Genomic DNA, 15,990 nt, shown 5'->3' on the forward strand with positions numbered 1-15,990 from the left:
TCAGACTAAAAAAATGTTTTATTCTGTACCCCTCAAAACGCCCCGTGGATGTTTTTTTTTTTTTTTTTTTTTTAAATATAGCTTTAAAGATTCTACATATTCAACCTTTAATTGATTATAGATCAGAGGCAGGTGGCTATCTTGTGGTTGATGTGGTTGATCTTTGCCACTAGGCCACTGTAACAATGTGAAGGCTTTGTGTTTTTGATGGAACATACTTAATGTAGCTATTACATTTTCAAGTTTTTATTTCAATGATTTCATTTTAAGAGTTTCTATATTTGTGGTGCTGATTTTAAAGATTTAGGGTTAAGGAATGTTTAAATGCTTGAATTCAGGGTGTAGTTGGAGATTGGATTTTTCATAAACTTTAGGCTTTTCAAATCACTGTTTTACCTTGAAATGGCAGCCTTGTCAAAAATGATTTCTCTGTTAGTGTGGAAAATATAAATAGATGAGGGAAACAAATTATGATTTTTAGTTTTTACTCATGCATTTATTTACTGTAGTATTTTCATTTGTTTTTAATTCTTGAAGATAATTATGCATATATAAAAATGTATTTGATGTATTTTATACTGTAGTCTAAAGCTTAATAAAATTATTGTGTCCAAAATACCACAATGTAATCTTGCAATTATGTTCCTCCTGACAGTTCTCTCCCCTAGAGGGTAGAGCTGAGTCTAGGGCAGGAGTGCCCAAACTATGTCACAAAGGGCCATGTGGCTGCAGGTTTTTGTTCCAACCCAGCAGCAGCACACCAGTCTTGACTAATCAACTGATCTCAGTCTTCAGACAGTTGATGCGGTTGAACTGTATGCTCTTGTTTGGTTTGAACAAAAACCTGCAGCCACACAGCTACAGTGCAGGGTCTAGGGACTACAACAGAGCTCAATGAGACAGACAAACAGGAGGGCTGGGCAGGGCAAAACTGTGGCCAGGCAGGTGGCAGGGCTAAAAGACAAGAAAAACAGAGCAAGTCAATAAAGCAAGCACAACTGGGTCAACAAGTAACAACAAGAATTGGCCTGTCTGTTACCACGACAAGAGGCAGAGAATGGAGAGTGAAACCAAGCTAAATACAACTGCAGACTGGTGTGAGGGAGAGAGACTGCAGGAAAATCCAGAAGCCCCACCCAGCCCTGGAGAAAGACAGGAAGACAGGCCACACAAAACACAGTCGGGGAAACAACAGGGAAAAAGACAGGAGATGGGCCAGATCCTGACAATTTCAACCTGTGGCCCTTTGCTATGTACATTTTGGTTGTATGTATCAGGCCGACAGCAATGTTAAATGCCAGCTCTGTACTGTATACTGTATTGGCAGAAGTTACCACAATGTCCACATCTCCAATCATTGAACGCACTGTATTTGACTAAACATTTTACATTCATGAAGTAGCAGTATTTTAAAGAAACTGCATGAATATTTAAATGTTCACAGATTGACTTGTATATATAGGCTATGTATATACAGTATATATATATATATGATCACATCATAATACACACTGTGCTTAGGGGGGCTTAAAAGTACAAATGCCTGAAAAAAAAGTAAAAATATGCCTTTACTACAAGTGCATTTACACTTCCCTCAGTTGAAAATGTACAGTTGCTTGACAGAAAGAATACCCTGCAACTAATTCTTAATAATGATGCAACAATGTAGAAGTACATTTTCTCATTAAGCGTTAGATAGTTTAATATAATATAATATTGGTGCAACCTTGTTAAACAATGTCCCCCGAGTCCCAAAATCAAAGACAATTTTTATGAGAGATGAGAGGATCAAGTTAAAGCTTTCTTCTTAGGATATCAGGAGTAAATGTGATCATGTGGATGTGCCTCTCTGATACTACGTAAACTTGTGTGACATGTAATAGTTGGCTCTGGATGTTGACTCAGGTTTTTTGATGTGAAGTAAGTAATATTAATTTATCTGCACTGACACTAGTTCTGTGATTCTGAGATCTGAGTAATAAAGATAATTTTTGTTATTGCCATACTTCCCTTTTTATCACCACATGTAAATGTTTTAAATTAAAACATTTTTAATTGTAAATCAAATGGACCGTTGTGTTATGTTCCCCTTTCAGCTGTTGGAGTGAGTCAGTGGGGTTTCGTTGACGTGTTCATTTTATGGTTTGTTGCCACCCCTGCCCTTTGCTCCTCACCTCGCCTGACTCCATTTCTGTTGTGTTTAATTGCCACTTATCTGTACACTGAACAATAACATTTTATTCCTTATATGATTTATATCTTTATTTATGATTTAAATCTTGTTTGTCAAAGTTTTGGTTCATCATCACTGTACTTTTTCTCTTAGTAACAGTGTAAAAATGAACAACTAATGTATCTATTACTTTGTTCAATTGCAGCACTTGCTCTGTGGGCGGGAAGGAGAAAAGGCAGGTGGGAGGTGGAGACTGAATAAGAAAAAGGGTGCAGTGAAGATCAGGTACCAGTGGAGACATGTTTGTGTGGTAAAGAGGAGCAGACAAAATGTGAGTACACTAACTTCAATGCATTACATTTATCACGTAATAAACTAAATCAGGCAATTGAACACTGTGTAGAGATCTATTGTGATGTTTCTCTCTGTTTATATTTGTATTTTCTGAATATTTTCTCAGTAGATATATCCCTGAAACTAACCGGTATCTTAACTCTATCTGAATGTACGCTCAAAATGACACCTCTGTTTCTAACTTTGATTTTACTGTTTTCTTTCTTAATTCTGCAGTCCATGTTTTTAAGAAGCCAAATCTACAACATTTGTTATAAATAGACACTGACATAGGAGGAAATACACTTCATGTGGTTATTCTGATTTCCTCCCAACTCTATGGATCTGGACATTGAAAAGTGTTTTATCTTCACATAAATTGTTTGTCCATATGCAGCTGGTCCAGACAACAGATTATTGTATTACTACATTTTACAGTGTAACGAGCTGACTTGTTGTGACATGTAGTAAAAGGGAGTGGAGGTTCCTGAACTTACTTGAACTGAACTAATACAGCTTAATCAACAGTTGATAGATGAACATCCCACTGGATTTTGATTTTGCATGTTAAAATTCACTTAAATATAATTCATTATATCTCACAAATGTCCATCTTTAATAATTGATTTCATATTGTTCCTATATGTTCTTTAAATTTTAGTTTCTGTTCTTCAACATGGACGAGTTTGTTCATTGCAAATTAACTGAATGGGGTCTCAGTGAGTTGATAGAGACATTTAACCCTCTGGCCTTGTTCGTTAAAACTCCCGTTTAGCTTGTTCGTGGCCAAAAATGGCCACCTACGGAAAAGGCTGTAATTTTTGGGAATTTTAATTTTTTTTCAAACTTTCACTGCATAATGTTTTTAATTAACTTCCGTTCTTGCCATTCATATAAAATAATCATTACTTTTTATTTTTTTAACCCCTCATTTGCCAGTTTGTTTGCACGATGCCCTTGTTTGTAAACAAACGGAAAATCAAAAATAAATATATTCTCAGTGCCACTGGGTTTTCTTATATTTGGAGTCGTACAGTCTGGGGTATGTAAATGATTCACCACAACATTGTTGATGACACAATTTTATTTTTGGGCAGGGAGGCAAATTACATAAAAACTCCCGTTTAGCCTGTTCGTGGCCAAAAATGGCCACCTACGGAAAAGGCTGTAATTTTTGGGAATTTTAATTTTTTTTCAAACTTTCACTGCATAATGTTTTTAATTAACTTCCGTTCTTGCCATTCATATAAAATAATCATTACATTTTAATGTTTTAACCCCTTAATTGCCAGTTTGCTTACATGATGCACTTTTGGTAAAACAAATTAACACACTGTAGTCTGTATTCTTAGTGCCAATGGGCTTTCTTGTATTTGTGGTAGTAGAGTCTTGGATATATAACAGAATCACAATAACAGTGAAAATTCTGCATTTTTAGTTTTTTGTCAGTAAGCAAATTACATAAAAACTCCCGTTTAGCCTGTTCGTGGCCAAAAATGGCCACCTACGGAAAAGGCTGTAATTTTTTATAATTTTAATTTTTTTCGACTTTAACTGCATAAAGTTTTTAATTAATATCTGTTCTTGCCATACATATTAAATTACCATTATTTTTTTAATTTTTTAACCCTTCAAATGCCAATTTGCTCACACAATGCATTTTTTGGTATACAAATAACACACTGTAGTCTGTATTCTAAATGCCAATGGGCTTTCTTGTATTTGTGGTAGTAGAGTCTTGGATATATATCAGAATCACAGTAACATTTATTATTCTGTATTTTTAGTTTTTTGTAGGTAAGCAAATTACATCAAAAATCACACTTAGCCCCTATAAATTACATTGAAAAAATGCTCTACAGAAACACACACACACACGCACACACGCACACATTTTTTTTAAATACAATATCCCATATCATCCTCAGGCATCCTCAAGATCACTCATATGTCAAAATTGTGTCATTCATTTGCTCCTTTGTAGTGTGTATGCCACCTATGATCCCTATGGGGAGACTAGAATATTACATGAAATTGCTCCCATGGCCGGAAATTGGCCACTGGCATAATCTGACAAAAAACATTAAAAACCATAAATTTCAAGTCTCTAGTTTAGAATGAAACCCATTTTGCCTACTTTGTATAATTTTATACTGGGAATAACAAGGGATTATTGGGGAGACTCAATTCACTGCAACACCACTAATTTGTGCTCAAAAAACACACACACAAAAACACACAAAAACACATGCACGTACACACATTTTTTTTTAAAGGTTGCAATGACTATCATCATCAGACATCTTCAAAATCACTCATTTGTCACAATTGTGTAATTTATTGGCTCTTTTGTAGCACATATGCATTTTTTGACCCCTAGTGGCAAACTAGAATATTACATGAAATTGTGAGCGTTCCCCAAAATGGGCCATAGGCAAAATCTGACAAAAAACATTAAAACCCATAAATTTCAAGTCTCTAGTTTAGAATGAAACCCATTTTGCCTACTTTGTATAATTTTATACTGGGAATAACAAGGGATTATTGGGGAGACTCAATTCACTGCAAAACCACTAATTTGTGCTCAAAAAACACACACACATACACACACACACAAAAACACATGCACGTACACACATTTTTTTTTAAAGGTTGCAATGACTATCATCATCAGAGATCTTCAAAATCACTCATTTGTCACAATTGTGTAATTTATTGGCTCTTTTGTAGCACATATGCATTTTTTGACCCCTAGTGGCAAACTAGAATATTACATGAAATTGTGAGCGTTCCCCAAAATGGGCCATAGGCAAAATCTGACAAAAAACATTAAAACCCATAAATTTCAAGTCTCTAGTTTAGAATGACACCCATTTTACCTAGTTTGCATGATTCTATACTGGAAAAAACAAGGAATTACTGGGAGACGGAATTCACTGCAACTGAACTGCAACAATTCTTATGTGTGATTTGATATCTAAAAAAACACACACACATACAAACACACACACACATTTTTTTTTTTAGGCAACAACAAATATCATCATTAGACATCCTCAGGATCACATACATGTCAAATTTGTGTCATTCATTTGCTCCTTTGTAGGACATATGTCACTAGCGACCCCTAGTGGTGAAATAAAAATATTACATTAATTTGTTCCCCTGGCCAAAAAAGGGTTACTGGAAAAATTTTACAAAAAACATTAAAAACCATAAATTTCAAGTCTCTAGTTTGGAACGATACCCATTTTACCTAATTTGGATAATTCTATACTGGAAATAACAAGGGATGAAAACATGTGGTTTTAATGGGTTTCAATTGGCCACAAATGGCCACGATAGAGCTAAACGGGAGGATTGTATCTTAACAGAATATTATTGATATATTTGAAGTTCTGATGATCGAAAATTTTAATTCAGACAAATGTCCAGACCCTTGGGGAGTTTCGTTCCATTTGCTTTAACGCAGATGGAAATGATCAACAAAAAGAAAACAGGGTGGCCACAAATGGCCAGGTTCAAGCCCAGGTAAGGTTTTACAAATACTGTTCTCTCAGTGAGCCTGACATGTTCTTAAAGTTAAAACAAACAACTGTTCCTGCATCTGTTTCACTCCCTACTGTATGTAACAGACAATGCAGTAAGTTGTTAATGACTTGTTTTTGCATGACTGTTATTCATCTGAATATTTTTTGTCAATTACAGATCAAGGCATTGATGCAGAAAGTCTATACTGTCTTGAGGATCAGGATATTGATAACCTGATCACACAAGTGGGACCAAGGTCAAAATTTAGGAAGAGGCTCAAGTTATTAAAGGTAATGTTCTGCACTGTAAAGGTATTTTCTACTAAATTTAACTTCATACTGTTAAGGTTACAGCTGTTTACAGTCCTGATGACAGCCACAAATAAACTTGTGGCATTTACTAGAATTTTAAAAATACATCTATTTACTGTCATTGATTAGCAATTATTTTCTCTTTGTCACCAGGCAGAGCAACAGACCACATATCATGAAACAGTTGTTTCTTCTCCTCATGTAAGTTGAGTGCAGACATTTATTGTAGCTCAACAGAAGGATTGTATTTTATTTTCAATGGCTTCTGAATATTTACAAGTTACAGTTTATCTTCTGTGCCAACAGAAGCGTGTTGAAGCAACTGACTCTTCTCAGGTAAGAACAACACAGAGTTTTACAGTTATATGTATGGTAAGGGAACTTTTCTTCTCATGCATATTATTAATTTATTGCAGTGTAGTATCCTGAGTTAGGAAGTCATGACTGAACAATTGTCTCACTAGATCAAGTGTTGTTGACTGAGGAAAATGCTGACACTTGTTAGGCCTTTTCTGGACTCTGCTTCCGAGGGGTTTGTCAGACTCATCCCAGCTAGGGACACAAATCAATTAAAAAATATCACTGAACTTTTAGTGTGTAATCAGAGCTTCGTTAGGGGGCAGTGCCTGTGTGAAATTATATTCACACAATGTCATGTTTTAAACAATGTTTCAGGAGTGAAATATGTGTGTTCATCCTCAGGTATTGCCCTCCACCAGTAATACAGGTGAGACAGGAAAGAGAACGTTGGATCTTCAGGGGGAGTCGAGCAGCTTTCAGTCACCAGCCAGTAAACGAAGATGTGACAGAAGACTGGGATCATATGGAGGTAACTATGTTACAGTCTATCTATGACCCAATATATAAAGAAATGTTGTTGTTCATTACATATACTATATCACATATTAGTCTCATACCTTGGCCACAGAAAATACTTTGTCCCTGGCTGGTCAGTGTCTCATCAGAACATGTAAACCAGTCAACAGTAGATGTCCCAATTTACAGATTTTCAGAAAGCAGGCATCTATACCAACATAACATGTTCTGAATGTTGTTCATGGATGTTAATGTGGACACTTATGAATATGAACATTGAGGATTCACTATTTTCCTCCAATTTTGTGTATCAAGTTAACCTCATTGTGCATTTGTTTTGTTTTGTTTATTTAGATCCCCATTAGCTTTTGCCACGCAGCAGCTATTAATATTAGCATTAATAGAAAAACTGTTCATGCTCCTTGTTTAATAATTTTTCACTTTTTCTCTGACAGAACAAGTCATACTCTCTGATGTGAAAAACATAATAAACTATGTTTATATGAGACTACAAAAGGAAGAAAACACAAAGCTCAATGCTTTCCTCAAGTAAGTGTTGAGCTATTAAGTGAAGTTTTCTATTTTCTAGCACATCACAACCCACTGGAAATTCAAGCCATGGGGATATTATCAGTCATTTTCATATCAAACTATCCTGACCTTCACTCACAAGCTCACAGAATTACTAGAGTCTTGTCTCATATTATTTGTATTGTCTCTCTTAATTAACAAACCAAACAGACCACTGGGAATTCCTCTGACCCCCACAATTACTGTACCACTCTGGATGGAATGAACACTGATGCAAAAAAGAAATGTTGTAGGATGTAGGATTAAAAAAATGAAATAAAAAACTGAATGACATAAGTGGTGATAATGGTAATTTCCATGACTAACCCTTTACATGTTAATTTATTAGTCATTAGAAGCATAATTGACCTAAAACCACTCTCGTACATCAGGTCTAAAATCCGTGATCTGGAGACAGACAAGAGGGAGCTGGTCGGTGTGTTTGGTAAAACCGGAGCTGGAAAAAGCTCTCTGATAAATGCCGTCATTGGAGTGAAGAACCTTCTGCCCTCTGGAAGTGTCAGTGCATGTACCTCAGTCATGATTAAAGTGGAGGCGAACAAGGTCAACACAAAGTATGAGGCAGAAATTGAGTTCATCACAAAAGAGGTACAGTACACCACCTGTCTTCACTTGAAATTAGTTAATGTACAGTTTAGCTGCAAAAGAATAATTGTTGGTTACATTATTTCACATTTGATGAAATTCAACATAATTATTTCTGTTTTTCAGGAGTGGGAAGATGAATTGTGGCCGTTGGAGCATATTCTTAGGGATGATGCAGAACAGGAAAAGATAGATGATGATGATGATGATGAGTATTGTGAAAAGCTGACAGCTCTGTATGGAGAAGAATGGAGAAACATGTCAACTAAAACCCTCATGGAGGACAGACATTTCAGAGAAATCCCAGAGTTTCTCCTACACAAGAAGAAGATTTTGACATGTGAATCAGTAAGTAAGACTAAGCAAGTCACATGCACATTGAGTATTTAACAATAAAATGGGTTCAAGCTAGAACTCATGGGAAATGCATATAGCAAAACACTACCCCTTTTGTCCATAGGGGTCGCCAAAATCAACACAAAATGAAAGTTCTTTGTAGGGGCTTTAGGCCTTTTATCATCTGAAAAATATGTCATAAGATCTTGAAAAGGTGTTTGCCCCATGTATTCACCATATAGGCTTAACTATTGCAAATATGTTTTTTCATGGACAGGCATGTATGGAACTTCAAAATAAGTTTCATGAAAACAAGTATAGTGTTTTTAATTAAATGTTAGACTCATATAAACCTGTTGGTGTTGACATGTATCAGATCCTGTCAGCAACTTTGAATGTGCATCAACATAAAAATCAATTTGCATTGTCTTGCCTTGCTTTATTATTTATCACAGGCCAAAGAACTATCTGCAAAATTTGTCAAATACACAAGAAGCGACTTGGAAGAGGGACAAGGCAATGTAGTCAAGAGGTGGTACTGGCCACTGGTGAAGTGAGTGACTGTCAAGGTGCCTGGTAATGATCTTCTCCAGCATGTCACACTTGTGGATCTTCCTGGAAATGGAGATCGTAACAAGAGCCGAGACAAAATGTGGAAAGAGGTAATTTATTCCCATAGACTGCTGTTTATGCTGTTTTACTGTCTCAATCGGGCAACTGTTGCATTGAGCATTGAATCAATTTCTCATAATTGTCTTGTTATGCTTCTGCAGCTTGTAGGAAGTTGTTCCACTGTGTGGATTGTGACTGAAATTAATCGAGCAGCATCAGAGAAAGAAGCGTGGGAGATCCTGGAGGATGCCTGTAGCCTCATGGGAAATGGTGGCGAGTGTCAGTGCATTCACTTTATCTGCACCAAGTCTGACCATATTGAAGATTCAGATGATCAGTAAGTATCCCCAAAGAAATTTAAATCAAAAGCAAACTGGACTTGGTTATTTGTCTAGGAAGACGTTTAATCTAAGAGGCTTCATCAGTTCGTGCTCGCATCTGACCAGGATGGGACTGGTCCAACTATCTGGTGTGGAGATCCAGGTATTTAACCTCTTGTGACGGCGTTCACAAGGCCGATGATGTCACTGGAACCCTTTGTGCTCCATGTGCCAACGACAGTCGTTGGTGGGAAGTTGGTTTCGACTTTGTTAGTGCTCTACTGTGTTATAACGACAGTTGTTGGAGTCACAGGAGGCCATTGTGAGCAGTTGTTCTTAGGCCCCGTCCATACAAATCAGTTTTTTTCGAATCCGGATAAATACTTTATCGGATCGGCCTCGTGTCCACATGGATACGGCGTTTTCGGGGGGGTGAAAACGGTATTTTTTGAAAACGGGTCCCAGAGTGGGAAAAAAAAAAAATGAAGCTGCGTATTCGTGTGGATGGTAACAGTAACAGTAATGAATGCTGTGGGCAAGAACTCAAGCTAAAATTATATGTGGTTGTACCATATCAAGTCAAGAGAGGGAGCACAAAAAGTGCAGACAAAATCTATCACAAGTGAAATGCAGCAGCAGACAGCAGAGGGTGGTCCACAATTGCAGTTCAGGACTCTGTAGCTCAGAGGATGGGAGGACCGGAGAGAGATGAGAAACCAGGTAGACAAAATCTTGGACAATACTGAGGTGGAAGTGAACACTGTATGAGGTGCCACCTCTTTACTTTACAAATCTTTTTTCAGTCGAGCAGCTGCTGTTCGTGATCTCATACTGAAGAGAAATCTGAAAGCCAAACAAACAGTGATGTCAGAATTCATAAAAGACAAAAAGATTAAGGTGAGTTATATGGACACAGAAAAAAGCTTACAGACTGATGGCCTGACGTTACTGTAAAATCAAAACCCATTGTGATTTTTCAGAAACACTTCAGTGAAGAGTGTTTCCAAGTGTTCACAGTGAGCTCCAAAGAGTTTCGGAAAAGAAAATATCTACAACGAGATGACACAGGTAGGTGAAGACGGAAGATATATCGCTGAAACACACATTTGGTTTTAGTTTAATCACTGTACACCAGAAAGACTAACAGGCTGGATGTGTCAAAAATTATGTGACATAAAGATGTAAAACACAATTCTGTCAGGACCACTATGTCAAAAATAATATTTAATTACTTGCACAACTGTGTACTGTTCTGGGACCCCCTGCTCTTCCACACGCTTGCGTGGAAAGCCTGAGGCAGGAAGAACACCTTCCTGCCCTTCATGAGCCATCATGAACGGCATAAGCAGAGAGCGCAGCAGCAAAGAAAACCCAGACAGAGCAGAGCAACCAACAAGATACAATGATGCCACGGGGAGTCAGCTGAGCCATCAGCTGATCTGCTCGGTGTTGACAGCTATGCTGTGCTGATTTAGAGCTTGACGTCATGGCCTGTCAGAACTAACGCTGCGCTTACTGTTAAATTTCACAGAAATACCCAAACTTCAGGAATCTCTGCAAACTCTGAACGCCTATCACTCAGTGACATCAAACTATGTGTCTGGAGCGTATGGGATTCTCTCTCTGATTCAAGGGGCCAGATTCAGGGAAGTGGTACGTTCTAGTCATAAAACCTATTTCATTTTGTTTTGTCATCTGTATTGTCATTTATAGTATTTCCAGGAAGTATTAAGATTAATAAGAAAATAAACTATGCTCAAATGCTATGACAACTATATTAGTTAAATAAGTTTCTATGTGATGTCACCCCTACAGAAAATCTGTTCATCAAGGTTGTTGATTTACTGAGGATGGGTTACTTTAGAGAGGCTGTGTATTAACAGTAATTAAACACTGTTCATACTCAAGAACAACAGGATGTCATGAATAAACGTGTGTTTGATTTCAGTCTGGAACAAAAACAGAGGTGTGCCGAGAGCTTGAAGAAAACATGAGGCGGGAACTTGATAAAGTCAGAAAACCCATGGAAGAGGCTTATGAGGCTTTTGAAAGATGCCTCACTGAGGGGGTTGAACAATCAAAAAGTTCATGTGATGCAACGTTGAAGTCCATCTTATATCCTGTATGTATTTTGTACTACTTTAATGATGATTTTGATAATGAACTTCATACAAAGAATACAACTTTTTTTTCTGTTTTGTTTCAGAGAAAGGCTGCAGGTCAAAAATCAGGTGCTGGTAGCAGTTTTCACAAGACATTAAAGTATGTTGTTCAGAACAACGGCACCTACAAAACAAAAAAACAGAGACAAATTAACGTCAATGAGAAGCTGAGTTCGTTCCTGACCAACAGCATTGATGAGGAGTTCAGAAAGACTTTCCCGTAAGAAATTATTCACTGAGGACACAAAACTCTTTGGTCCATTTACAATCTAGAGAGAGAGACTGTCTAGAATTAAGAGATTGTGCTCTCTGGACTTGTTTGGGGCTCTTGAAGATGTTACACATACATCTCACCTGAAAGACTTTTTCAGAAGGATTCATGGGAAGCATCTTCAGTAACTTGTTGGGTATGGTGACACAGAAAGCCAAGTGGTAGTCTAAAGCAAGTTAAACATACTCAAACATGCACGGAGAAGTTTATTTACTTCAAGCAAGCCGACATGTTTGTAAAACTAGATCTAATTCGAAGTATTTGTATTTGTATTTTTATTTAGCACATAAAAAATGTATAAAACAGCATATTAAAAAAGTGGAACGACAACGACAAGAGACATACAAAGTATACAGTAGATAAAGCAAATGTGCAGGAGAAACCAAAAAAACCCCTAAGGGCTTGTCAAGTGGTCCTCCATAAGACAAACATTCAACATAAATTTAGTTTACAGAATGAAAAAACAACATAAAACAATTAAAAAAGAGAAAATCAATATTGTGTGGATATTCAGGATAAACATTTGACATTCAGAATAAGTTCAGTTTACCATCATGTGAAAAACAAAACAATTAGAAAAGGAGAGAGAGAAAAACAAAAATGATGTAAAAAGTATGTGGGATTATGAATCGCTCAATTGGGCCAATAGAAAGTGAATTATTTGTTTCTTAAATGAATTTATACTTGTGCAGTTTCTAAGGTGGATTGGTAGTGCATTCCAAAAATGCGGACCTCTAAATCTGATTGAGAACTGAGAAAAAGTAGACTTAAAAAAGGTGGGATGAAGATTATTTGCTGATCTAGTGTTGAAATTATGAATCTGGGAATTGAACTGAAATACAGTTTGGAAACAAATTGGGAGTAACTTGTGAATAGATTGATAAACAAAAATACATATTTGAAAAGTATTTACAGCAAAAACAGGAAGAATACTTAGAGATTGAAACAGAGGTGTGGATCTAGTAAATCTGCTAGAAAATGTTATCATTTTGATGAATCGCTTTTGTAAAACGAGAATACAGTTGAGAGAGCTCTTGAAAGTGCTTGCCCAAATAAAATTACAATATGAAATGAAAGGATAGATCATCGTATAATATAAATTAATCAAGATTTTACCAGGCAGGAGATGACGTATTCTTCTGATAACTCCAATATTCTTAGCAATCTTGTTAGAAATAGACAGAATATGACTGACTGACTGATGACTGATGAAGTAAGATTTTCATCAATTAAGATACCTAAGAATTTTGTTACCGTGACCCTTTCCAGGATGTTGTTGTCAATATAAACATTAGGAAGAGAGTTTGTTGAGTGTAGACTTCTCGGAGTAAATAACATATACAAGCTTTTCTTTATATTGAGTGACAATTTGTTTGCCTTAAACCATAAGTCAACTTTACACAATTCTGTGTTCATTTCTGATATTAATTTAGGTCCATTCTTACCAGATAAAAAAATATTGGAGTCATCTGCAAACAGAATAAAATATGCTTTAGTTGATGACATGTGTAGGTCATTTACATAAATAAGAAACAGTAAAGGGCCCAAAATTGATCCTTGGGGCAAACCACATGAAAGCAACTTTAAGTCAGATGAAGAGTTATTCCAGGAAACAAATTGCCTTCTATCAGACAAATAGCTTTTGAACCATAACAGATTTGAGCTGCATAAACCATAAAGAGAAAGTTTCTGTAATAAAATATCATGATTGACCGTATCGAAGGCTTTCGATAGATCAAGAAATACTCCAAGTGTTAATTCTTTATTATCGGTAGCCTTGGTAATATTATCTACAAGTCGGGTGAGGGCCATAGATGTGGAATGATTCTCTCTGAACCCGTACTGATGGTCATATAAAATTTTATTGTCATTGAGGTATTTAAACAAACGATTATAAACTAATTTCTCTAATACTTTGGAAAAACATGGTAGAATAGATATCGGTCTATAATTGGAAAATAATGAGGGATCATCAGCTTTGAAGAGAGGAATGACTTTAGCCCATTTAACCCTTTGATGCACAACATATGCACACCCCCTCTAATGCGCAACATGGGTCTAAAATGACCCGCATTCATTTTCCATGTGAATTCATGCTGGGTGAGTGTTTCTTTGTGGTATCTTTTAAAATCAATATATTTTATCATTGAATCCTCCAAGTATCATTTGAATATCTTGTTTTTAATTAGTACAGGGTGTTATTTCCATTTTTACTTTCTTATTTTATGAACAAATAGACAAAAAGTCTCAGAGAGTGGACCAGTTAGCTAGCTAGCAGTTGACATTTCTACATTCTACTGTATTAGTTAACTACAGTAGAACATGTCACCAGCTAGCTAGCTAGGTAGCTGTTGACATGTTCTAGCTGGTGTCTACAATAGAATATTATTCTATTGTTGTCACCAGCTAGAACATGTCATCATGTTAACAGTTAGCTAACTTGCTAATATTAAGGTATTTCCCTTTATGACAAGTAATGTAGCTACTTATTCAAGGTAACTAAAACCTTATAAATTATGCACAGTTATCTTTAATGAGTCATCAAATGTTTCTTTAGGTAAATTGGAATAATTGTAAAACAAGTAAATATGATTATATGTGCTTAAAAAAGAATATTTACTGAAGAAAATTATAAATACTGTGCAGTGATTTCAAAGATATAACATTGAAATAGCCTACTCAGATAGAATAAACTATGGTTAGCTGTTGACCACAGTAGAATATGTCAACAGAGCTATTAATGGGGGGAAAGGACAGGTAATGACTAGTCATTATTGTAATCAAGGAAACAATGGTCTGTTGTTGGTATAGATAGTGAGGGAATGCTAAAATTAAAGTATTCTTGCTATACTTGTTTTTTCAACCGGTCCACTCACTGAGACATTTTTGTTCATTTTTGTTCACAAGTTAGAAATGAAAAATGGAAATAATGACCCCACTAATAAAAAACAAGATATTAAATAATACTTGGAACATTCAATCATAAAATAGATAGATTTCAAAAGTTACAGCAAAGAAACTATCACTCAGCATGAAATCACATTGGAAATGAATGTGGGTCATTTTAGACCCATGTTGCGCATTAGAGGGGTAGTGATACAAAATGTGTTTTTATTAAAAAAGTGAAAAAGTAAAAAATAAAATAAGGATGTATTATGATCAAAAACAAGTTAATTGAGGAATACCTGGAATTCTATATGATGAAATAAATTTTTCGCAAAGATATAGCACAAAAAAACTCACTCGGGTCTATTTAGACCCATGTTGTGCATCAAAGGGTTAAACTGATCAGGAAATATACCGGTTTCGAGGGAGAGATTAAAAATATGAAGAAGAGGTTTAATGACATATGGAAGACTTGTTTTGAGTATTGAGGATTTCAATTCATCATGACCTGGTGCAGATAGTTTCATTTTGTTTACAACGTCAATGAGCTCAATCTCAGTGATGGGGCAAAATGCAAAAGAGGAAGAGGGGCACTTAATCCCTGAAGTGGATAGTGGGGTCTGTGGAATCTTGACTGCGAGTGAAGGACCAATAGAAACAAAGAAATTATTGAATTCATTAGCTATCTCAAGGGGATCTGAGAGAGCTTTATTAATTCCTTTGAACTCCCTTTGTACAGTCCTGTCAGTTTTTTTATGAATAAGTTCATTGATAGTCCTCCATGTGTTTTTCATGTTATTCTGAGATTCAGTAAATTTAAATGCATAAAACTGACGTTTTGCTATTCTCAGCAGGTGATTCAATTTATTTCTGAAAATTGTATACCGATTCAGAAATAATGGCGTGGGATTGGTGAGATAGTCACGGTAAAGTTTGTGCTTCTTGGCAATAGACCGTTTCAGCCCGTTGGTTAACCAGGATTTACTTGGATTATTTAATTTATTTTTAGTTCTTTGAAGTGGAAAAGCATCATCAAAGATCTTAAAATATATAGCATGGAAGA

General features: G+C 36.0%; 1 pseudogene across 1 annotated transcript in view; it reads left to right on the forward strand.

Annotated features, from left to right (window-relative positions):
• LOC146982955 (nuclear GTPase SLIP-GC-like) overlaps nucleotides 1-15,990 on the forward strand; it is a 134,287-nt pseudogene that overhangs the window by 43,809 nt on the left and 74,488 nt on the right. The window contains exons 2-12 of the transcript XR_015036284.1: nucleotides 7,076-7,177; nucleotides 7,620-7,713; nucleotides 8,127-8,343; nucleotides 8,467-8,688; nucleotides 9,132-9,338; nucleotides 9,450-9,625; nucleotides 10,412-10,505; nucleotides 10,589-10,676; nucleotides 11,140-11,261; nucleotides 11,557-11,730; nucleotides 11,815-11,990. The product of XR_015036284.1 is annotated as a nuclear GTPase SLIP-GC-like (transcript). The remainder of the gene's footprint in view (nucleotides 1-7,075; nucleotides 7,178-7,619; nucleotides 7,714-8,126; nucleotides 8,344-8,466; nucleotides 8,689-9,131; nucleotides 9,339-9,449; nucleotides 9,626-10,411; nucleotides 10,506-10,588; nucleotides 10,677-11,139; nucleotides 11,262-11,556; nucleotides 11,731-11,814; nucleotides 11,991-15,990) is intronic.

The sequence above is a fragment of the Trachurus japonicus genome, chromosome 8 (assembly GCF_045865225.1).
Source record: "Trachurus japonicus isolate A0001 chromosome 8, Traja_1.0".
NCBI lineage: Eukaryota > Metazoa > Chordata > Actinopteri > Carangiformes > Carangidae > Trachurus > Trachurus japonicus.